The sequence below is a fragment of the Kryptolebias marmoratus genome, linkage group LG2 (genome assembly GCF_001649575.2).
Source record: "Kryptolebias marmoratus isolate JLee-2015 linkage group LG2, ASM164957v2, whole genome shotgun sequence".
NCBI classification, from domain to species: domain Eukaryota; kingdom Metazoa; phylum Chordata; class Actinopteri; order Cyprinodontiformes; family Rivulidae; genus Kryptolebias; species Kryptolebias marmoratus.
Genome location: NC_051431.1, coordinates 14976050 through 15002555, shown reverse-complemented (window position 1 = coordinate 15002555; position 26506 = coordinate 14976050).

Sequence of the window (26506 nt, the reverse complement as noted above, 5' to 3'; positions counted from 1 at the left end):
ATATTCCAGCATCTATTGAATGTGACATTGTACAGTGGGACACAAGTTGCTTTCAGGATTTATAATATCAAGCACACACAGTGATGGGAACAAGATTTTTTAAAATTGCACAGTGTAGGCCAGACTATAAAATCTGAGGTACCATCTCATTTGTTTTCATGTTTCTTTGGTAGATGTTGTTCACATAAAAACAGCTTTGAGCATTTGGTGGCTATGAGTTTTTCCATGGTGTTTGTAGTGACTTTAGTTTCACTGTTTAACTTTCCTAATTCTTTATATTTAGAGTATTTTCAGTTATGTTTTATAATGTCAGCGGTACACTGTTATTTTTTAGTGTTTGGTATTTTGAGCTGTTAGTCTGGGATTATACTGTATTCTTGGGTTGTTTAGCTTATCAGCCCTCTAGCCATGGTTTCCCTCAGCTCCCCTGATTTTCTCATCACCTCACAGCTGCATTCAATTAGCTTATCAGCACACCTGCCCTTCATCCCACAATCAACTCTCCTAGTACTTATATTCCCCAATTTTCTCTCGTTTGTTGCCTTTGTGTATCCTATTTGTACTCTAGCAGTTGTATCCTGTAAGTTTGTTTGTCCTGCCCTGTCAGCTGTTTACTTTATTATTAAAGTGTTCATTTTTCACCTACCTCCCCCACTTCAGTGTCTGCATTTTGGGTTCTCTTAGTAGTGAGAATTGGAACATTCGAGCAATCAAATCATTTGAAGCAATTGTTCTAGAAAAAGATTTGATCTTGTGGAACATTGGGAACATCTCACCACAGCAACATTTGCCAAATGAATTCAACATTCAATAAGTTCTTTACAAACAGCAAAAAACTATTGTTACATTGAGAAATGAAATTGTTTTTTGATTTCCCATTACATACCTACAATAAAAAAGAAATAAACTTAACTCTAAGCTTAAAAAAATAAATAAGATACCCTCTTCAATATCAATTTCATTCCAAAATCCAAAACTACACGGTATGAGACACTTTGCAAATACACTGCAGGTTAGAAAAGCTTTTTTAAAGTCAGGAGGTGAACCAGATGTCAAGCACTCGAGGACATGAGAAACAATCATTCACATATTAAGTGCACACATACTTTCATTGTGTGTAATCATAGTATTTGATTTATTATTTCATTTGTAAACAAGATAAGATCAACATGTTTTCGTTTGAGTTTCACTAAAATTCAAACCTTAAATTTTGAAATAGTTGGTGATGAAATGAAACAGTCATGTGACTCGCTGCACTTGGAACAGATTGTGCAACAGTGCTTCAAAATAAATGTTGCACAAGGTTTCGGTATGATTTTGTTTTTTAATGATTTTGCCGTCACTACCTCAGCACTACTCTACATGACACTAAATGTCAGTTGACATCTTAGCTAAAATTCGGCTCAGTGTAGTCCAAAAATGAAAGGTTGAAGGTCGTCTAAGAGCAGATTTAGTCAGGTTTAATTCCATCAAAGGTTTGTTGTTGTTAGGAGATGCCAGTAAAGGTCGGATGACTTCCTATGTTAAATGATGACAAATTTAAATTTTACTGGTGATCGAAAATGTAGAACAATGAATACTTGTATTTTCACATTAGCACTAAGGTAATATGTCCAGCTCTCAGTTGATAGAAGAGATTGTCTTTTTTTATGAGTGTACTGTTATCACTGCAATATCGGCGACTAAAAGGGGATGAAAAAGGAAACCATTAATTAACCAGATCAGTTAGTAGTAAAATTCCCCTTGCAGCTCCCTGACATACAGTATTTTCAGCTGTTTGTCTGTTATAAACATTGAGTTATTAAAAGCTTCGACTAAATCCTGCTAAGTTTAGCTGAGTATATTAAGGACTAATGAGGGCTACAACTCGCCCTAAAGGTTAAATTGTATTGTTTCCTCAGTGGGTTCTGTTGGTTTTGGCAGGCATTTAACATCACTACAATAAATGTTTTTACTGTTTAATACAGATTGAAAAAATATCAGTCTGTGTGTGGATTAGCTCTAACCTATAAATACCTTTGCGTTGACTCATTCATGTGATTTTCTTTGTTCAAAGACACTTCGTGTGTGATAGCGCCCCGCTACTTTTATTTCATTGAATGTTGACTGTTGGGGTAAGCCAGCCATTGGATGAATTATTGGATTTGTTTTAAAGTAAAGTAATCCTCCAAAACCCATTCAACTGACTTCATGCTTTCATTTTCTGAATCCCTTTTGCTACAACAAACAATAAAATCAGGGCCAGTTATCTCCACTGGCAAGTACAAAAACTCTGACTATACAGTGATGCAGAGCTGTTTTTTGTTTGTATGTGTGTGTGTGTGAGTGTGATTGGTTGTAAAGATCAACAACTAACATGTATTTGCGAAGAGGAATATTTGTACGTGTTTGCTCACCAGCTCAACCAAACCCAGTTTCCCTGCTGCTACTGTTTTTGCTGAGCTGCTCTTTCAGCATCCTTGGCTTAGCGTTTGATTAGTTTGAAGAAATTCAAACAAGATAAAATATTTTTCCCCTTGTAGCAGAATTGATATTGGATGGCACTAGAGCATCTCTCCAGTCTGACACAAGTTTTTAATGGGACAGGACTGGCTGTAAGAGATGAAACTCTGGTTTTATTTAATCAGTGGTCTAATCTGAATGACTTGCATTTGGTTGATTTGGAATAATTTTAGGGAACATGGTGATGCTGAAGAAGGTGACATTCAAAAAGCATTTTGCAGAAGAATAAAATAATCACTCACTGTCAGACGACAGTTCAATTCCTTGTAAAGTGTCAAACCTAATGCAATAAAAGTTTTTACTTTATTTCCATAAAGCAAAAACATTATTTCAGCTGTAAAATTGTAATAGTATTGCTAGCCTGGGCAAAGCCACACCATCTGCAACAATTTTGACCTACTCTTGCATAAAATATTGCAACTTGATATGAAGACTAATATTATGCAAAGTGTCCCTGTGCCCAAACTTTCCAACTTCCAAGACAATACACAAATTTCTAGAGGGAATTTTTCACCTTTAAACTTAATGTCCTTGCTACAAATCAGGTAATTTGCTCTGTTTTCTCATTTACATAAATAACTTGTGCAGCCTCACTCACCCATAACAGATACAGCTGGCCCTATCTGCACCTGGATCAGCTCTCCTCAGGGAAAAAAGTGGAAATGTGAACCTTTACATAAAGCCATTAAAGCACAAGAATACAGAGAGAGACTGATCTCAAAGAAGTGAGTTTAAATTTGATTTACATGATATGCTTTAGCAAATAAAAGCCTAGAATTCCTTGAAGGAATGCATATTGCCTGCTGCCTCTAGTGCCAGTTTTAGACTAAGATCATCCGATGTCAAGAAAAGACAGATTTGTAGACTTCTTGGTCAAAACAACATTACATCGAATCTCGTGCAATATCACAAGCTCACAGTACAGTATGTGTTGTGGATGACTCTCAGTGACTACCATGTCAATCTTTAGCTCAATAGTTTGTCACAGTTTCTGGTGTTTTGGGGTTTTGTTCTTTGTTCAGTGTTTTTTGTAGTTCTTGTTTTGCTTTGGTTGTCTTTTGGGTTTCTGTGTTCATGTCCTGTCACTACTCACCTCCCCAGTAATTTTCCGGTCACGCCTGCCACGCCCACCTCTCCTGCTCCTTGTCATGTCCACAGCTGCAACCAATCTTCAGCTCTCCCTCTGCCTTTAAAACCGGTCTCTGTCTCTGTCTCTCTTTTGGATTGGTTAATGTTGTTTAGGTGTGGTAGACATTTTAAATTAGGTGGATTTCAAACGTTAATCAGTTGTACACAATGAATACTTTCTGAGTTTTTCATTAAAATCCATCAAGTGGTTTGTGATATATTTCAACTCCACTAACTGTTGCTGTAGCTTTAAGCAAAGTTGTTGCACAAGTAGTAGCTCTTGGATTGTGTGTTGTGGATGAGTCTCAGTTTCAACCACACCAATTTTAGCACAGAATCTATAAAATTGACTGAATTATAGTTTATAATTATAGTTTTCTGGGGTTGGTTGGCTGTAGCGGCCATCTTGAATTGGATTGGCTCCAGAATTTTATCAGTTATAGAATTATAAAAATTATAAAATTTGTTTAGTTGTTCATTAGAATTGTGGGTAACAGAGAGTCATACAAACACACACGCACACACACTTGGGCAAAAACAATCACCTGCATATGCCTTTTGATAAAGCTGAATTTCAAATTTTCAGGTTTGGATTTAACATTAAGAGACTTTTTTATTTATTTCCATTTCCATCAGTAAGCAACTGCCTGTATTGTCCACCGTGTAAGCAGAGTGTAGCCATCTCCTGCAGCTACTGAAAAAACATCTCAAGCATTTTCCTCCGTGATACAGAACTTTACAATAACCGTTCAACGATTTCTATGCGTGTTTGCACACACACCCTCATTGCCCACACACTTACAAACTACCATACTCACTTGAACACAGATGTACACAATGAGTGGATGGGTTAACCATGTTAATCAAATGTTATTATGAAAAGTAAAATAATAATTATGTTTTACATCAGTATTGCTGGATTTCTGATTGAAATAGAAATGATGATAAAGACAGAGTTCAGCAGGGGTAAGTGTTTGTGCCTCCCCACCTGGCTGTACAATGTTGTGTGCAAAAAATTGTGCTTACAGTGTGTGTGAGTGTGTGTAGCATACTGCTGTATAAAGGATAAGAACGTGTGTGCCATCTGATGTGTTGTATGTTTGTTTTGTAAGTGCTGAACGCTATAATTGTAGGTTGTTATCCCCATCAGGAAAATAAAAAAACAAAAACTAAATGAAAGAAGTGAACATAGGCTGAAAACAAACAGGCGATATGCTAATGGCATCAAATCCCAGTAGCTGCAGAAAACCAGCTGCAGCCAAAACAAACGTGTTATATAAATTCATCAAGATATCACGTGAAGGGATAATAGCTCATAAAAATGTTTTTTTTGTTGTTGTTGTTGTTTTAAATTAATATTCAAAATGTGTTTCCAAAAGCTGAATAGGTTTGAATTTTCTTTTGAGTTTTATCAGTTTTTAGACACATTTATCATATTACCTAAATGGGCAAATGTGCTTTTCAGTTCAACACTGCCACCACCTGAGAGATTTTTTTTCATAAATAAAACACAGCGAGTGTTGAACAAAACAAGAAAAAGAGTTTAAAAGTAAGAAACTCATTAAGGACCGTGTTGAACTTTTACAAGATAGGTGGACAACAACGGTTTTCTATCACCTGTCTTCATGAAAGGCAGGATAAAATGTAATTGCCTTTATGTGTGTGCGTGTGTACGTTAGTTTGTCTGTTAGCAAAATATCTTTTGAACCAGTGAATAGAGTTTGATGAAAGTCTCAGAAACAAGAATCCAGCCAATCAACAGTAACAAATACAAAAATGGTTATAACTCTGTCAACTGTACATATACTGAGCTAAAATCTGGTGTGGTAGTAGCTAAGACGCATCCCCAGCACATATTTTAAGGACTAACAGATAACATAAAATCTTAGTTCAAACTTTAGCATTAACTGTTGGAGTGAATCCTCTCTGTTGGTTAGCAAAATATTTCATTAACTGGTGGATGAGTTTTAATGAAGCTTTAAAAAACTTTTTTTTCTTTTGTTGTACATCTGCAACTGATTAGACTTTGGAGTCAACTTTAAATCAAGATGGCCACCACAACTAAGTGACCTTAGAAAATACAAAAATGACTATAGTTACACATCTTGAGCTAAAATTTGGCGTGGTAGTAGCTAAACATTATCCTCAACACATACTCTAAGTGATTACAGATTGCATAAGATCTTTGTTTAAAACTTTGGCATGCAAAGTAGCGGGTGGATATGCATTCATTCAAGAAAACAATTTTACTTTTTACTGTTTTATACATGCAGACAGATTACAGCTAGCAGCAAGCAGCGCAAAAAAACCCCAAAAACAACAATTGCAGCTGCCATTGAGGCAATATTCATCACTGTCAGTGGGTTGATCTGTTCAACTTTCTCAGCTGCAACTCTCAGATTTATTTTGAGGAATGGCACAAATATTAGTTAAATAACTTATTTGGCATGTTTTTATAAACTCAAACCTGCCACAATTAACCTTATTCTTTGAGTTTAATTTCAACTCGTTATTATTCGTTCTTTCCCTATTTGTATGGCTTGTTAACGGTGTGATCATGCCAGGAGCTTGCATTTTGGCCATATGTGTCGTTCAGCAAACTAATTATAGAGGTTAGAAATAAATTTTTGAAAAGATGCAGCCAGGAGGGCTTCCTAGTTGCTCATTCTGCTTGTGCTACAGCTATAATGTAGAAAAGTGACATTACTAATGGACATTTAAGTGTTTTATGACTGATCCTAATGTGCGCTTACATTTATCTTGAAGGGGGAGCAGTGTTTGTCTTGTCTCTCTCAGAAATAATAATGTACACCCACAGCCCGTCACCTTCAGTCACATTAAGCACATTACCAGGGTGAAACACATAAATGCTTTCAGACATAAGATTGTTTAGTCTGCAGTAACACAAAGCATTAGACAAGGAATAGCCAGCCATCTTCCACTGCACCGTTTCATAATCTAATCACACAATTAATCAAATTCTAATCTCGGTGTTGTGATTTTGGGTTCTCACAGACAAATGAACACAATTGACTGACTGTGCTCAATCAACTGAATTCACTGAAAAATGTTTTTTTTTTATTTATTATCTGACCCAAAGGCTACATTAGGTGACTGTTGACTCATCATCACTTTTTTCTTTTGTCCTGAAGCTGAAACTTGCTCACCATGAGGAAATGTGTTGCAGAAATGTGTGCATACTCATTTTCTATAGAAACCTCATTTTGCTGGACAGCAAAAGTGGAGCATTTTTGGTTCAGCAAAGTCGGACACATTCTTACTTTAGTGCCAATAGCTTCAAAATAAAGCATTGTTCAACACAAACCCGACCTGCCACAAAACATAACAAATGTCTACAAAAAAAAGTAAATGTTTTCAAAACAAATTGTATTCTGAGCTGGACAAAAAAGTGACGTCTATGTGCAGCAGGTGTTGTGTCAAGCTGTGTTCGATGGACAGAGCCGGTGGAGGGACAGATTTTTGCAGGAAAACCGAGTTCGGAATAACACCTGCTGTGAGACAAGCGCTCAGGGAATATCCACAAAGTCAGCACCTGATGATAAATATTCAAGAAGTTCATCAGTATCATGTCACCAATTTGTGTTGATATTCATGAGGATTTTTTATTACCAAATCCAGGAGCCCATTACAGATGTTTCCTACTACTGTCTTCTAAGACTGATAAGAATCAGTGCATGTTCCTTTGAGGTCCCCAGAAAAGCTAGAAATAGCTACTACAAGATCCAGTAATTAGACCTGGGGAGAATTAAATGAACCTTGAGGTTCTTAAAACATTTATGACTCTCTAAGTGTGATTGTCCCTATAGATTTTATAAGCCTTAAACTTGCCATTAATTAGTTAATGTTGAAGAAACATTTCAGATCAGAAATAGTTAAACGGCTTAATAACAGGAATCATATCCGTCCAGAATATCCATTAGGGGGCAGAAATGTATTCTTTCTTTTTTGAAAATTACACTTTCAAACAGCTGAAATCACTGAAAATATGATTGATAATCTTGATGGGTGGCCAGTTAGTGAAACAAATGTTGTCCAACTATAACTTCATCAGTTTGATTCTCAACTATTTAATATCTCCTTTTGGGCAAGATGCTCATATCCACATTTGTCATGTCCACATTGAACCTAGAATGCCGTTTCAGAGCTTGTTTTCTACTTAATTGTCAATATATGTAATGACTAGACTAGAGAACCAAATAAAACCTAAATGACATTTAAGTGCAGACCCTGTACTATTTTTGTAGAGATGTTTTAAATACTTGACAACTCTCTGCACAGTCTCATCAGTTAAAACACACACAAGTGCACACACACACACACATAATTTCCACCCCATACTTCGTGCATCATGTGCTGCCTACAGTGTGCTGAGACACCCTGCTTGCTCATAGCTTCTGACTTGGATTTCCAGCTGTGAGAGCACATGTCCAGCAGAAAATCTCCAGCTGTGTCTCACTTGTGTAGAAGGCAGAAGTCCAGACCAAATTGTCCTCACATTCTCTCTGCATTGTTTCTTATTTTATCGTTGTACTGAGTTTTTTTTTTCCTTTCTTTTCTTTCTATCATCCATTTTGGAGCATATTAGCAGTAATGAGGGGATTCAGTATTTTGCTAAAGGGCATTTTGATACATGAAGGGCTTGGGGATTGATTATTCTGGGATGTGTTGTTGAAGAAGAATGCAATTTCAGGATTGAAAATTCAACCACATCTCCCCTTTGTAAATTTATTGTCTAGTACATGCAGTGAAAATGCTGTTAATATAGAAATGCCAATACCAAACCTTGTAGAAACATTTTTCTTCATATAATAAAATAACAACAACAACAATAATACTAATAATAATAATCAAATGTAGCAGGCTAAATATCTTTGATGGTGCAGCTCTAAAGGTTGCACATACACATTTATAACAGGGTGACAAATGCAATTTATTTTATTACATCTTGAAATACCTTTACCTAGCACTGATGTGCCAGAAACTTAAGACAATAATTCAGATTTTTTTTTTCTTTCTGAAAAGTCTGAGACTGCCTAACGTCACCTAAATTATCAAGTGGCAAGGCGGGGTCATATTACACAACCTAACTAGAATAAGATGCATTTCTTTATATTACAAATTACTACAATGATTGTTCAAACAGACAAATAATGCATTTAAATACTCAAACATTAAAATCAAAGAAAAAGAAAATTTTTGAAAAACTGAAAACTTCCAAGACTATGGATAGAGAATTGCAGAAAACTGACCACATAAGACTGAGGTGATTGCATGAGACTGCAACTGTTAAAAAGAGATGATAATAGTAAGGGTATACCTAAACTTTCATAGTCTGATCAACTACACCACATGTGTTTCCTTTCAGCCATGATTCAAAGCAGTAAAGTAAATGTCTAAATATAACATGTTGCAGCACCAAATTTGCCTGGAACTAAAGTTGCATGGTGTGAGAATTTGACATTTTCAGTGATTCTTGTTTTCTAATAAGAAGCACTTTATGTGTCAACCCTCTTTGATTCACTGTTTGCAGCTATAAGGTGTCAACCTCACCCAAATGTTAAAATGCTGTTAAAATGGTACATATCCTATTCTGTATGATTATCAACTTGCATGTCAACAAATTTACTGAGCCAAGCAAAGCAAAAAGAACACAACACAGAGCAAGCAGGTTGATGCTCTGAGCTAAGTCAGCATCCTCAGCATCTGAGCTCAAGCCTTTGCCAAGGCCACAGCATGACTAAAAAACTGTGCAATCTGGATCATAATCTGGATCAGCACCAAAACTGAATGCATTGATTTCTGTGACAACCCCAACATTTTCTGAAAATGTCATACGTGATCTTTGCTAACAGACAGACAAACTAGCGGACACAACCGAAAACAGAACTTCCCTGTTGGAGGTAACAAAAGGGACACGTGTAGGAGTAGAGACAACTTTTCAACAAAGGGGTTCCGTGTGACCTTGACCTTTGACCCCATGCACCTTGAAATCAACAGGCATCATATTTGGCCCGTAAGGTGTCCAGCTGTGCAGTTTGAGATTCCTACATTACACTGCTGCATAGTTAGAGCACTAGGTCAGTTGTGATGTTGACCTTTGACCCCCGTCACCTTGAACTCAACAGTGATCACCTTTGACCTAAAAGGTGTCCAGCTGTGGAGTTTAACAGAGTTAGAACATGGGCTGATCTGTGACCTTGACCTTTGACCTTGAACTCTGACTTGATCACCACCAAAGTTGTTCCTTGTGCCATGTTTGACGATTCCGGAAACTTTCATTAAAACACTTTCAGAACTTTTTGAGTAATCTTGTACACAGACAGACAGACAGACACTACCGAAAATGTAACTTCCTTGGCAGAGGTACAAAGTGTCTTATCTGTGTGCTGGCATGTATCAGTCCTGTTTGACACCAGATGCACATAGTCAGACTGAAAATTTTGAGTTGCAGTAACTCTTTAAAAGGCATGCCTTCAGAGAAAACAGCTTGACTGAGGAAGGCTTTAATCAGATACTCTGGTTTAACAGGACACAACATGTATGGTCATCAACTTGTTCATTTAACTTTTCAAACTGGTTTATTTATACTGTATATGGCTGACATTAGTTTTATATGGTTTAGTCTATTTCTGAATATACCTGTATGTTGGTGTGACAGTCTTTCTACACTGATCAAAGCATTTTAGAGAATACAAAGTGTTACAGCTTGTGTTTATATTTAATCTTCCGAAAAAACTTTATCTTTGGATTACTGTGCGATTTGGTATTTTTCAATTATTCTTTGGTTTTAGTTTTCTACCTTTGTCCCTGTTTCTAGCTCCTCACACACCACTTGACTTATATTAGTAATCAGCACACCTGTTGAATATTACCATCTCTCCTCGCAATATATAAAGTTACTCTACAGTTTCCCTGCCTATGTGTGATCTTTTGCATACATTCGCATATTGTGCCATTTTGCCACTTACCCAGTTTGCTTTTAGTTTTGCTATTAAAAATTCTTACTGAAGCCCTGAATATGCTTCTTGTGTGGTCGTTTGGGTTCTTACAACAAACCAACCAATCTATGTGACCAAAAGTAGAACAAATGACAACCTTGCTACCACTTTGCACTTTGTCAAGTTCCAAAAGCTCACACTGAAACCACCAACAATAATAATAGTGCTGAATGCTCATGAAAAAGAAATGGTTCATTTCTACCATTCTGTTGGATCTCATTTTCCACAAAGTTCTTGTATGATAGTTGCTAAGCCATGTGACCTTCCCAAACTCTGCCATCCAGGTGTCTCAGTACATATACCCTGCTTGCCACAGCTGCTTGCCTTTTAAATATGCAGAAAGTGGCCATTGTTAAGCTATGCTACAGCAATCAGCCAGTGACAAAAGGCTCTAAAGCTTCAATTCTTTAACCTAAACTTTAAAAGGCTTTTGTTAGATGAGCTCAGGGCTCGTTGTTTTCTGTTTAATATGCAGGCTGGTAGCATTAAGGGTACAACTTCTGGCACTATTGTTAATATGCAGCATACGGCTGGTGGTGCAGAGTGCTAAAGCTGCTAGCTGCGATGCCCAGGGAAATCCCTGCTGCTGACCTTTCACTGACAGGATGAAACCTGACACAGACACACAAATGATAATGAGTGTTGGGGAGAGAAGGGAAAAGATGGAAACGAGACTGGTGATGGAAAACACAAGAGAGAAAGGCTGATGGGGGAATTATGGAAATGAAGGAGATGGACTTGGGGGCAAAGGAGAAGAAGAAAGCCTCAAATAGTTTTGGAGAGGCATGAGCGAAACTGTAGGCAGCGATAAAAAGAGAACTATGGGGAAACAAAAAAGACAAGAAGAGAGAACGATTACCGCAATGGTACCAGATGATCACAAGTGACAATAATACAGGGCGGACAAAGTCAACCAACAGAAATTACAGAAACAGACATGCAGTGATAAAAAGAAACACAAACCTTTTACAAGGACGTGATTGTAAAGTGGAAAACAACAGGTGAGAGAAGAGCAGGTCTCAAAGTGGAGAGGAAGATCAGTGAAGATAGAGAGGAGTAAGAAGAAATAAAAGGAGGGAGGGTGAGAGGATAAGAGAAGGCAAGCAGAGCGCACAGCGATTCCCTCGCAGCAGTGTTGGTGAGGCTGTAATTTAACGCTCCGTCAGGTCCCAATCAGAGTGTGCCTGTGTGTGTGTGTGTGCAGTGGCTGGGAGGGGGAGGCTGGGTGGGGGGTTAAACACTAAGTAAAGTTGCAAAAAGGGATGAGGAAGGGGGAGGGGTGGCACAAGCAAATAAATAGATGAGCAAAGAGAATACACAAGGAGAGCAGATCCTAGTGCTTCGTTAAGGTTTTGCAACATGTCTCCGCTGCTCTGGAGACATGTTGCTTTGTGTCGGGATGGAAACCGTTGAGAAGTGATGGTCACTTGTGGAGAAAGTGAACAAAAATGAGAAAATGAGAGAAATTGAGGGAAAAAAAAGAAAGGCATGTCGAATGGACGCCAGCTTCCAGAAAACAGCTGAGAAAGATAATACTCTCCAACAATTTTTAACCAGAGATGGTATAATTTTCCCAATAAGACTGAGCTGTGTAAAAAAAAAAGCTCAATATAAATTACTTTTGACTTTTTTTCCAAGGTTAAAAATTCCCTTTTCAGTTTAGTTGCAAGAAAAAAGCTAATTAACAATTAAAAAACCTTGCATTTCTTCAAAGAATTGATATCACCTGCTTATTTTCAAGCTTTCAAGACTTTTAGACCAAGATCATCTTATTTTGAGAAATGACAAAAATCTTGAAAATACCTTTATGCATGATTGCATACAATATTGCAAAATTTTCTCTAATGTGTTAGAGCTCAGAGTAAAGGCTGGTAACGAGTCTCAGCTGGTACAGCGCCAGATGTTAGCTCAATATCTACAAAATTGGCTGGGTTTAAACCATTATTGTGTTTATTATGGTCAATTGGCTTTGGTGGCCATCCTAAATTGGTTTGACTTAAATCGGTTGTAGTTGTACATTTAAAGATGTTTTTGCTAAGAGATTCAATAAAATATGTCATGTGGTTCCAGAATTATTTTTCTAACAGAGACGAGGGCTGGTGCAAAAGTTACACTTGGGGTATGTGTTAGGGTGATACTCAGGTACTACCAAACCAAATTTTAGCTTAATATCTGTAAAATAGACTGAGTTAGTGGCAGGCAACAACACAAATCATTATTTGCAGCAGAAAAAAAAACTATAGTAGTGAATGAAGTTGAATATAGCAGGATGGAAGACATGGGGAGAAAGAGAGTTACATAAGGAAGAGTGCAAAAAGACTGAAGGCTACAAAGCAGATAACAGGAGAAATTGTTGAAGGATCAAAACACGAAAAGAGGAAGGAAGCAGTGCGGAGAAGCTGAGGAAGGAAGATATTGGAGAGGAAAGAGAGTCGAGGAGAAAGGGGGATAAGGGAGAGGTGACGACTGCAGAAAATAGAGGATGGGATGAAGAAGTGAGGGAAGGGAAAAGCTGTAAAATTCAAAGGAGAGGAGAGGAAGAGAAGATGGGATTAGAAAGTTGGAAAGAGAACAGAGTGAGGACCTGTGGGGGAAGGGTGGGAAGAGAAAAATTAGTTCCTTTTTATCCAGGGTGGAATAATCCCTCAAAACTGTACAATTAAGAATTCAAAGAACTATTTAGATCTGTAAAAATGGGCATTGAGGCAAGTGAATTGAAAAAACCCAACAGAATGTCAGCATTTCAGGTAGCGAAATATGGCTTTTACTGTCATATGGAGAGTTAGCACTGTCACTGCACAGCACCAATATGTTTTTCTTATTAAAAGAAAAATGCACAAAATTATAAAATCAGCAATCCTTGACAGATTGGATATTCCCCACCACCTTGCATGCTAAATTTCTGTTAGAGGTCAGGGTGTGTGCCGATAGATGACTCTCAGCTACTACCACACCGCATTTTAGCTTTGTGCTGTATCTGTCACAGCTCTAGTTATTTTTGTTTACAGTTCTAGTTATGTTTGTTAACAATAAACCTACTCAGCAGAAAGCAATCAACCTAATTTGGTCATGTTACATTAAAAATCTACAATTGACCCCATATTGGATACAATAAAAATAAGAGTAAGTCTTAACATGCCTGCAGGTACAAAAAGGGCAAAATAAAATAAAATAGGGTCAAAGTAACTTTCAGTAAAAGTAGACTCATTTCGTTGCACAATAAAATAAAAGACAGGTTGACAGATAAGAGCTACAGACAGTAAATCTGACCAGCTGTGTTGACAGAATGAAGCCTGCACAGGACAGACAGAAAACCAAACACACGGAGCAGGATCAGTTTAGTTCCCTTGTTTATTATATAATGTGAACTGAAAGCCACTTCAGTCTGCAAACACTCTGAATAATTTCACACTCTGTTTAGGTAAAAGTAATGCTGCCAAACTCATCCATTTTTGCAAGTGAAAAGACTGCTAAAAGATAATAACTAAATTGCCTTTACTTTGAAGAAAAAGTAAACAGTTTGGTTAAAGGTATATAAACATGTCAAATGCTTTGCTGTTCTTTGTCATTGCATGTAGTGTATTTCCCATTGGTGTATTCTTTGCGTCTTTCACCAATTATTTATTTTAAAAGATAACCTGAACACAGTATGCTGTGGGTAACTCTGCTATAATTTGTGCCTGTTTAGAAGGAACTGTCATTTCTGTTATCACTGATTTTAGGTTTCCTGACATTACAAAGACACTAACACATGTAGAAAAATTGGCACCAAGCTTAAACCAAAGTCATCAAATGTTGACGCAGAAATCTAAAGAGACTGGTTGAAAAAAAAAAAAAGGCATTTTAACAATTTGTGTATGAAATCAAACCCTATCATATCACTTTTTTTAAGGTTTCCAGTCTTTAAACATATCTCATTTGGTGTTCTGTTCAGATTTGCATGTAATCATTATGTCACACTCCAAGATCAAAAGACAAATTATCCAGCCTCTTCTCTTCATCTTCACCTGGCTTTAATTTCAAGTTCTGCTGCATTCGACGTACTTCAGATGTTATGATTAAAAAACGCTGTTGCTCCCACCTTTCAAAGAAACATTGACACAGAGAAACAAACCCTTGGGAAAGCCCAATGTTGATGGGATGGATGTGATCATGTGATGGAGAAATGACTCCCTGATTGGCCACTATGTCATTACACAGGGTCAGGCATTTTCCCCGAACTGTGTCACATCACTGCCTGACTCGCAAAAAAAGAGTGTGACCTGTAAACAAGGGTAGTGTCAGATTTGTGGATAACACTGCAAAGCCAAGTATTTTTGCAATATTTCGATGATCTTATCTGATTAACTTTTTGGCAAGGTGCTAATACAATGCTATGCAACACATTATGATACAGCATAATACAATACAACACAATATGACACTATCCGATACAAGACAATACAATACTACACAATACAAAATGATACAATATAGTAGGATACAACGTAATATCATACAATATGATACAATTCTATACGATTAGGAATGCACTGCATTTTTTTTAAACCAGGTACAACTACTTATATTTGCGTATTTGCCAATACCAAGTATCAATACAAGTACTAACAAATGTCTTTACACTTCTTATAACTACTTTGTTGACAGTTATTACTGTGTGCTTTCTAATGCAACAACAGCAAGCTTTAGCTGTTTATAGGTGCCCCTTTTCTGGGGAAATTCTGTTTGCTTGAAGGTAAAAAGCAGAACAAGTGATTTAAAAATAAATACACCACATTTAAGAAGGCCGGTGTTTTAGTCCACCCGTTGAAAACAATCTGCACTGAAAAGATGATGAAAAATAGAGTTGATGTACACTGTACTTTTTGGATTTAAATATATAAAGAAGACTGTCAGACATTTCATTAAGATCCCAGCAAATGATTTTTTATTCATAAAAAGTGCATAAAATGCCTTCTCTAACAGCAAGTCAACAATTTTGCTCACATTCATTATGTATTGAGTTTTACATGTAAAATCATTCAGATTTATGCAAACGTAGCTTTGGATAAATAAATGCAAAAACATGTGCCCTTGTGCTGAAAAAGCTGTTAGGTTTGAATGGAACTTTTAAATGGTTTTATTGTCAGAAAAGAACATAATTCGACATGCGTAGTCTGGTTTTATACATATGTGACATACTGTATGACAGGTGCAGTTTCACGGCTGAAGCAGTAAACTGTGTGTGTGTCTCAGAATTATAAGCTTCAGTAAATAATCAAAGAAGATTTAAAAAGTATTGATAGATGTTATTTTAGCACCACAATCATTTGTTCCATTTTGAAGTTTTCTTTGAGGAAAACTACTATCCCACTTTCTCCACCTTATATCTGTTCTTGGATGAATTGATGAATCATTTACTTTTGTTTCCCTACTGACTGTACATGTGTCTGGTCATTTAAAACACATACAGTGTGATGTATGTCCTTAACAAACACTTGTATACACATAAAAAAGTAAACAAAAAAAGATGGATGTAAATTATTTTGCAAGGGGACTCATTGGAACAGGTACAGTAAGCAAAACATGGAGAGGAACCACTCCACAACAAGCAAATGTACAGATAGCCTCATGGCAAATTAATCATCATGGCATATTGCTTCGGTACACACGGCCTGCTGATCTCAGCTACAAAAAAACTGTAACTAATCACATTCTGGCTTCTGAAATTGCTCATTTTTCATGCCATAGAGCGACTTTACAGTTGGGTAGGAAGTCCAAATAAAGAACATTTTTTAAGACTAAAAGATTAATAATCTGGAGTTTTTAAACAATCAACAACAACAACAATACCAATGTTTTTTTGTTTTTTGTTTTTGGATTTTGCAAACAGAGGCTCCATAAAATCCTACAAAACATTTAAATGTAGCAGTAACTAGAGGTAATTCCCAACATATATACTCTTAGCACTAGACATTGTGAAAAATCTTCATCTGCAATATGGCGTTAACTGTTAGTCAACACTGGCTGTCTCCTTTAGTAAAATATTTTATGAACCACAGGACAGATTTTAGTGAAACTTTCAGAAAGTGATCAGTGGATGTACTTTTTGATTTAACCCAATTACAAATAACCACGGCAGCTGACTGACCTTACCCAGCACATAAATGGCTATGACTCAATTTGTTTCACAGATATTAAACTTAATTTTGGCCTGGTAGTAGCTGAGAATCATTACTAACACATTGTCCAAGAGATAACACATCTTGCAAGATCTCACATAAAACTGTGCACAACCTCATTTACTAAATTTAACCAAATTGGCTATAATTCTGTCCCTTTCTATCAAAACAAAATTGAAAGTGGCATTACATGCAAGATGCATTCCTTCAAGGTATGCTAGGCATTTAGTTCCTTACATTTATAAATAATTGTAATGCTTCTGCTAATAAAGTGAGCTATCAGAATAAATATTTAATCTATTTATTGTGTGTCAATGTACATGTGATCTTACTTGCTGATGTTCAACAGCTTCAGTTCTTTCAGATATGTCTGCAAACTCAAATACATTGTAGTCATATAGTGAGGCGTTTGATTAACTACTAATACCCAACAAGTATTAATGTTCATTAATTTTTAAATGATGGTTGCAAGACTCATTCACTGAATTAGAAACAGTTGTGTAGGTGGTAAACTGGGCTCTGAAACAATAGGGGAATTGCTCCTTTCATTTTATAGTCAAGAGAGAACAAACACCTCCACAGATACAAAACTCTTTAAACTGTGTAACTCACTTTAAACAGCATAAAAAGCTGAATAGCTGCAAAGGCCAATGGAAATAAGAGCAAACCGTTTGATCTGGGAACAACTTGTCCACTTAAATTGTGAACAAGAAAATGTTATTGAATCTCTGTTGGTATCAAGCTTGGATAAACAGGATAATTGGTTTGTGCTATAACCTTCCACAGAGCCTCACCTTTTAGCCAGGTTGAATGTATATATATGAAAGAGATGGAGACACATTAAGTTCAATTAGTCTGTAAACCGGCTCTGTGTACAAAAAGACGTCATTCTTGACTGAGTTCCTCATCTGTAAAGTACTTCTTAGCTCAGCAGGAGGTATTTGGGGTGTCAGCAGGAAGAAGAGGGGTCATTCAAACAGTAGGTGGGTAAGTGCTGTTTCGGGTAAGGCAGCTGTAAGCTCCCCAACTCCACTAGTGCTTATGAGACTAAGAACATCCAGGAAAATGTCTAAACTATTTGTTAACGACTAGGGAATAGACTAACGATTTTTGTGTCTTTCCGGCAAGAAAGAACTGTTTCCTTTTTTACAAATGAATGTAAAACTTTAGATAAAAATGCAAAACTGGAACAGATGTCTACAGGACCCTGGCGCATCCTCGTGACTTGCCCTCCAGGTTAGAGGGGCTCTATGTGGGCTTTTTAGACAATTAGGACAAAGAGAACAGACCCTCAAGAGGTTTGGAGACAAATGTTTGACTCACTGCACATACTCACTAAAACCACAAAGGAGAAAAAAATAAATAAATATGTAGGATGAGTTCTCCTGAAGACAGTAGTTGTGAAAGACATCTCAATGTGAAAGACATCCATTAAACAAAAAATAAAAAAATTAAAAAAAAGCTGACAAAGTAAAAAAAAAAAATCTATTTAAATATTAATGCACCATAATAAGCAAAACAGAATATATATTTTGTAGGGCAAACCTAAATGCATTATAAGGAAATATCATACATTTACAGAACCTGCTAGGTGCCAGGGGTCCAAATAAAAACAGGGGTAATAAAGATCTGTTCCCTCAGTTTAGAAAACCATGCCTACAGTTTTGCAATAAGACTGTTTTCTATGTGCAACAAGTGTTGTATTTAGATTTGTTGGAGAAGTTATTGAGGAAACAGAAGTAAACACCAGAAGTGACATAAGGGTTTAGGGACAGTCTACAAATTGCAACATCAGTCTACATTGTTTAATAACAGCAACATTGTCTGCGGTGTCACCAAAATCAAGTTTGGGTTTTTTATTCTTTTCAGTTAAATATAAACTTGACCCAATTTGTTGTAGTTCTGCTGAAGCAGAGGTGTTTTAAAATTTTCCATCTTCTCAAGGGAGCCATGGTAGGGAAACTTTGAGCACCAGTTTTAAACTAAGAAAAAAAAAAAGGTCTCTACAGGAAATAGATGTTTTATCAGGTTTGACAGCTCACTAGTAAGGACCATTCAACAGCAGTGTCAATTTAATAATTTATTGAGGAGTCAGAGTGAGTCAGAGTGTATGAAAGGGAATTGGGAGCAATGGTATGGATGAATGTGATAGTCGTCTAATTAGGCTCATCTGGGATGTCTTTTGATTAAAGGCTTCAGAGAAAGAGACTCGAAGTGGGGTGTTCAGTCTCCGGAGATTGTTAAACCAATGCTGACTGCAGACCCCCCAGGTGATGCCGGTAAAAAAAAAAGAGAAGTGAAATGAAAGATGAGTCGATGAATAAAATACTATTTGTATAGAGCTATTCCTAAAGTTAACAGACAAAATGAGGCGAGTTAGGAACAACAGATGATCACTGAAATGATCAAAATGAGCTAAATATATTAGTTATTTCCAAAGATTTCATAAGGAGGTCAGTTTTACAAGAAGGTCTCTGGTTCAAATCCGGCTCACATTCTCCCTGTGCATGGGCAAGTTTTCTGTTGGTCATTTGTGAGCCTAAATAGGGGCAGCAGAAATAAGCCGTAGCAATTCTGATGCGGGAAAATCATAATATTTCTGCAGGAATAGCTGTGTAACAGGAAACTGATAACAGTGTGGGGATTTATTTTTTAAAAGCACTTGCATAAATAGCTGTGAAACACTATTTTTAAAAGCATTTACACTTCTGTCAGTTTCACATTACATGTTTCTTCTGGCAGTAATATTATGATGTTCCTGCTAGAGGAGCCCCTGGCTACTCTGCAAGTGCTAGTTGGCCCCAGTCGAATTAGCTGTTAGCTCATTAGTCCAGTGAGACTTTAACATTTCTTAAAATGCTGTGGTAACAGGTAATGAAAGAGGTAAGATAATAATTTTTCATAACATTCACAAAAAACTCCCTTTTGATTTTTTTAACTACCCTTTTAAACCTTAAATAAAACTGAAACATTGGACTTTTTCAACTGATCATCTTACACTAATGCCAAATATCGAACAAATACCTTGATTTTCTTTCATTTGTAGGGGTACAGCTGGACAAGGCAGTTACTTGAACAGTCAATAAGCCATTATTGTTATAAATGAGCCTCAAGCAGCAAAACACGTCCCCTCGTCTAAAGTCAGTACGTTGTTTGGGGGAGCACATCAGTCTAGTGGCAGTCATCTCTGTGCTTTTGATTTAAATATATATATATTTTTTTATCAATGTGGTTGTAGAACACTTATTATATTAGAATAAACAAATGACATACAAAAATAAATGCTCAGGGTAAACAGTCTGCGTTAATGTATCTAATATTTAGAGCAACAAAACAAGGTTGTAAGTGGAAGTATGTAGGCGGTTAAAAAAACTAACTCTGGGTATCCCATAAACACCTGCTGGAAGGTGAAGTATGGACAAATGTTACTTATTTGCATTTGATTTTAACACTATTTTAATAAGCGCATTTGGTATTTTTACTCAGAGATGTGCCTTATTGCAAAAGAAGATGTCTTTTAAAAAATATTTTGTCCCTCACTAACAAGTTTGTGCTCCACATATCTGTGAGAACAACCACATTTAAAAAAGTTTATTTCCTCCAATCACAAGGACATATTTTAGGCACTTACAGATGTTTGGCTGCTTTCTTAAAATACCTTAAAAATATGGCCCTATTTTTTTTTTAAACACCCAAAGGCATTCACTGGCTTTGTATAAAAGTTTAAACAGACATGAAATCAAAAGACGGAAGAGATCAAAGATTAATTATTGCAGGAACAATTAAAACAGACAGTTTGACATGTTTGTTCGTAGGTGATTTATCTTCTTCCACCTGACAGATGTTACCCTCCCGAGCATCTCAGAAACAGGCTGAATGCTTAGCAGGATTGTGTCAAACCATCCACCTTTCTTTAAGATCCATCTATCTCCACATTCACCAGCAGCCCGCTGCGCCTCAGCAGTCTATATGTTCTTAAAGAAAAAATGTGAATAAGTAGGAATAAGAGGCTTGTTCAAAGAAATCCTCTTGCCTGAATGGTCCTTTGGTACGTACAGTGCACTGATAATAGCTGCCACAAAAAACACGTTAATGCTTTTGTTGGACTTCTTAAGCTCCACGGTCGAAAACTCTGGGATTTATCCTGCGCTATATTAGAAACATGAGACAAAGTGTGCTGTTGTGCATTTAATTTGAGGCTGTCTCATAAAATCCTTATCCTGTAAGAGAGACTTTGTAAAAGTTAAAAAAAAGGAAAGAAAAAAAGTCCTGTTCACTAACAACAGAAATTAGTTATGTATTTAAACTCATATTAGAGTTATCAAGATTGGAGGCCTAAGGTTTATGTTCACAGATGAATCCTTAGCATGAACTTGTAAATCTTACTTTTTCAACCCATGAAAATGCCGGAAAAGCTAAATTTAAGTCTTTGCATATTTCGAAAGATTAGATAAAGACACTGTAAATATAGACTTTAAAATAACATCTGTTTGCAGATACAAAGAAAAGACCTGGGTTTAAGACTTAGCTCTCAAAGTCACACGATTTGTGTCTTGAAGTTACAAGAGCAAATGTTGTCTCTGTCTTACTTTGCAAACTGTTCATCCCCAAGTCATATTGTTATACCCTGGTATAGGTTCTCAGTCATGCAGGGCATATGGATCCTAACAAGTTCAATTAAAAGCAGCTGGACGACTTCTGTTTTTTTATCAAGAAATAAAATAAGTTCTCAAAGTGCTTGTACCATTTTCCATCCTCAAAAGTCAACTTTCCTTTCAGAACCTGCAGCTGAACTATAGGCAACAAAACCATCTGCCCACTAATTGGACAGTTTGATTTAGAATTGCATCATAACTACATTAAGTTTCAGTTGTAGAGGGTCAACATTTGAACTCATAACTCTGGGATTAAACAGATGGTGTGAACTTAATTATTGACTTTTACTCACAGATTTCTGTTCTGTATCTGTAAACAGATGGTCACAACAAACACCCATGTACGTTTTTGTGTATGGGTGTGCAACTTTACAGATTATTTCATTACAAATACACATCCCATCAATGTACATACAACTTTTTTTGACAAGTGCACAAGTCAAAATTCTCAGGTAGAATTATTTAGGAATTATTATGTAATTTACAGCTTCAAAGTGATACTTTGCATATTTGCAAAATATGGTTGTGGAAAGGTTTTAAACAACATCTTACCTTTTGTTGATAACTCTTTGCATGACAAACGTTTGGAGAATTCAAGTTTAATTCTGATCAGACTGATCAGCTAACAGCTGGTACGAGTGGGCTCAAGACTATTTTTTTTTCTATTTTAAAGCAACTCCAGGTGTTTTACAATGCTACAGGTGGTTGCTGTGTTTTTGCAGCAGCCAGCTGTTACACTTTTTGTGCAGCCTTTGGCACTTCAAGCAGAAATATATCATATCATGTATGTCAGAATATTGTTGTCATGAAACTTTTACCAGCGCAGACTCTGTTAGCTTATCAGTCAGGTCCAAATAAATGCTATTTCTCCAAACTGTCACAGTTAAAAGAGCTATCTTAAACAGGTAGGATGTTATTTCTTCATAACCTTTTCACAGAACCCCACTTTAAAAGATCTGAGCTATCCCTTTAAGTATTGACTTAATTTGTGATCAATAATTTATATGATTAAAAAAAATTAACTGCTTATTTGACACCAGAGAATGAAGCTTCAGTTTTTAGCTTTGTTTAGAAAAACATTGAAATAAACCCCTACCTACACTTCACCCAGTGGCAAAAGCTTACCGAAATGTTTGTAATATTATGTCCCACAGAAGCAAACTGAAGTAGCATTTGGTGATTCACTCACTTCTATTCAAGTGCCATAATCAATCGAGATTTGTACTCACTTATTTTTACAGACAGAAAGAAAACAGCTGGGTATAATTTTACTAATGTGATGTGTAAGCATTGTCACTATCAATTCCAGGTACTTGCAACTCAAGTGACACTTTTCAGAGAACTTGCTGCCAGTTACAAAAGCTATTCCCCAGAAGAAGAAGAAAAAAAGACCTTATTAAAGTGAACAGCCTCAATCACTAATGATGGATTATGGTTTTTAATGTGTAAGGATAACTGTCAGCAGAATGAGGAATAGAGTTTTAAATAGGCTGCTGTGCTCAGAGCTGTGGAGAAGTGTGGCTTTGAATCCAAGAATTACTTTGCCCTTATCGGTCCACGGATGAAAGTAGCAGCACTTAGTTCCAGTTGTTCTTACATGCTTAATAAATGATCAAAGAGAATCCAAGGCCCTCCTAATGTAAAATAAGATACTAAAACAATCAGTCACATATATGTTAATGGGAATGGAGACTGAAAAAAAGCTGGACTGATGCCGTCAGAGCAATATGGCCTGAGGACAGGCTTGAAAATTTGCTGCTTCTTACAAAAAAAAGAAAAGTACAAGTTATGACAAAAGATAACTATCTTTCAGAGAAGCATTGTGCTCTAAAATCTGGACGTGTATGCAGTGATTATCATTATCACCTACGTCCAAAAGGCTTTTGTATATAAATTTGTCAAGTATTAATTCAGGTAAAGTTGACTGGAATTTTAATCAGCTCTGAGTTCTGGCTGAAAAGGCTGACCGTTTTAGTCAGGTTAAAAATAAATAGGCTATGCACTAAAAACTGCTGGGTTCATTTCATAACTCAGTTGCTGGGTTAAAGCTGTTGGCTCAAAGGCCGTGTTGGTAGACCCAGTGGTTAGGTTGGAGATGGGCCACGTCATTTTCAGTCTGCCATTTTAAGCCAGGAGTTGACCAAATTAAATCTGACTGGACCTCTGCTTTAGGATGTAATAAGTCCAAAAACAACTTGCAAGAAGCTGTTTAACCTGGTTGGCTTTGTGAATTACCTTAATGTGCACTAGAAAGTAAATCTGGTTTTCAAAACCAACATTAAATAGTGTGAGTTAGCTGATGCTAAAAGCAGTCTAGCTATCTAGCACCAACCCAAGTTGTAATTATCTCATAACTCAGACTTTTTTGTTGTCCTTTTCAATTTAACTTCAACAATTTAGTCATTTTATTCAAAATTTTGGGTGGAAAACCTAACCCAATATGCTGGGTCAAACTAATAACCTAACCCTGCTGCATTAAACTACCCAGGGTTGGCTCGGTCCAAATTTGACCCAGTGCTGAGTTACAGACTGGGAAGTTTTTAACCCAGCAGTTTGGTGTTGACCCTGGTCAACTGTGTAGCAAACTTATGTAGAACCATTAACCAAAGAGGACCACTGTCCCCATAGGCTGGTTCCAATACAAGTTTTAAACTCTGCCTCCTCCATGTAAATAAACAGGACTTTCCCCTTATTAAAAATTTAGTCAGGTGTTGACTATTAATAATACACATAGTTCCTATCTTGCAGCTCTATGTTCAAATATTTGTTTGTTTTACTGTGTTTAGCTGTAATTAGTTATTTCATGCTTAAAAAGAAGATCATGTAACAACCCAATTGTATGTGGGTAAGTAGGCAGGACTTAAAGTCTCACATGTCTTCTGCACAGACTCTGGTTCCAAACATACAAGATGGCAGCTCCTGTAAACCAGTTCCTACAGGCTTCAGCTCCCAACAACAAGATAAAGCGAGGACATTTGGTCTAGTATTATACCATACGGTCAGTGGTTAGAACACTTGTTTTTTAGAGGATGTCTTGACTTAAAAGTAAAAAAAAAAACCAGCTAGATGATGCACTTAGTTAAAACTCATCTCCGTTCATTAAAAAGATAAGTTGTTTATTTTTTATTTTTTTTTACCAAAACGTTCTAAAAAGACAGAAACATACATTTTAAATGAGCTTGGAACATTAATTGGCACATCTAATTCACCTAATACTAGACCTCAGTACTTTACTATAAATTATAGTACAAAAATAAGCTCCGCCTACATTATGGCCTTCAGCATTTCAGAGAATTTCCTTCGGCTCTGCAGAATTCACCATAGCCGGTCTTTGCCCGGTTAGGGACACTCTTGGCCACAAGATAAAGCTTGCTCTCTCATGTCTCCGAGGAAGCTGCACTGCACCAGTCTTGTTTACTCTCTGCCCAGCAGATAGTTGTATTTGCTCCAGGGCTGAGACCATCTCTCCCACGGCAGAGACAGCACAGCTCCGTCTTCCTTTGCAACAGTCAGCAGGACCCAGGCAGCTCTGCAAGGTTGACATTTTATTAAATACAAGCGGGTGCTGGCTCATACTTGAAAAGCCCCTGAGTCTCATGCTCATTAAGTGAGCGTTAGTAACAGTGATCATTATTTTATTACAGTTTGGTCTTTTTAAAATGGCAGTGATTTTAGTGAGACACAGCCACAGAGAGACAGACTGGGTTAGAAACGTGCTGCTTTATAGAGCACTGATTGCAAATTTGTGTAGAATATTGAGGGAGGGGGGCACATTGACGACCATGACCATTTCACAGTTGTATTTTTTTAAGAAACCAACTTTTCTGTTGCAAGCTTCTGACTAAAAGCAAGTAGATGTACTGTTGTGTATCCTTGTACATCTTAACTGCCAAAAACTTTCACATATTTAATTTATAATTGTTAACCCTTTGTGTGTCTCCAGTCTAATAAGAATATTTGGGTTTATCATTCTCAGCAGTTAATAAGGTTATTTGATACATTTGTTTGTTTTTATTTCATAGAAAGTTGGTTTGATAAAGCTATTTCAGTAAACTGTTATTAATCACTAGCAGAACATATTCAAAGCAAGACCAGAAAGATTGACTGTGTATTTATTTTGTCAAAAAGTTGTGCTGAAGCCAAGGAAAGCTCATTCAGAGCTCTGTCGCCCAGTAGGAGAGGCTCTTCAGCTCTTATCAACATGTTAATAAACCAATCAGGTTTTCATTTAGTACTAATCAGCCAATCAAACTATTTGTTCCTGTCTCTCATTTCATGCTGGGATCCTTTTCCGGCAAAGGGATGACTGATAAACCAAGAGGATGTGTGTGAGCTCATTAAAAGAATTTAAATGGATAGAGGGTGATAAGATGTAACAATCAGAGATCAAAGGAAAGCGCAGTACATATCGCTTGGGAAAAAAAGTGATCCAAGCCAGTCATTTGTCTCTCAAGTTAATAAAGCAGGTTGTACTGACATTGGTCAGGATTTTACACAAATTCAAAGCAATAGAACTTTATTTTGTCTTTTCTCTTTTTCTCAGACAGACAGGGTTGACTCCAACAGTGCTAAACTTCAAAAAAAAATATTGATCAATGTGTTAGCACTCAGAGTATGTGTTGGGACTGTCTCTGAGCTCCTACTACACCAAAGTTTAGCTCAATATCTGTAAAACTGACAGGGTTTTAGCCATTTTTGAGTTTGTTAAGGTCAATTATCTTCAGTTACCATCTTGAATCAAGATGATTCCAAAATATCAGTCAGCCATATGTACATATGAATCCAGTAGTTAATTTAAATCCTTCTACTGGTTCATTTTTGGGTGGCACAGTGGGGCAGTGGTTAGAGCTGTTGCCTCCTTGCAAGAAGGTTGCAGGATCTCTTCCCAATCTGGGGCTTTTCTGTGTGGAGTTTACATGTTCTCCCTGTGCACACGTGGGTTTACTCCAGATAGTCCAGTTTCCTCCCACAGAGCAACAACATGCATGTTAGGTTCGTTGGTAACTCTAAATTGTCACTAGGTGTGAGTGAAAGTGTGAAT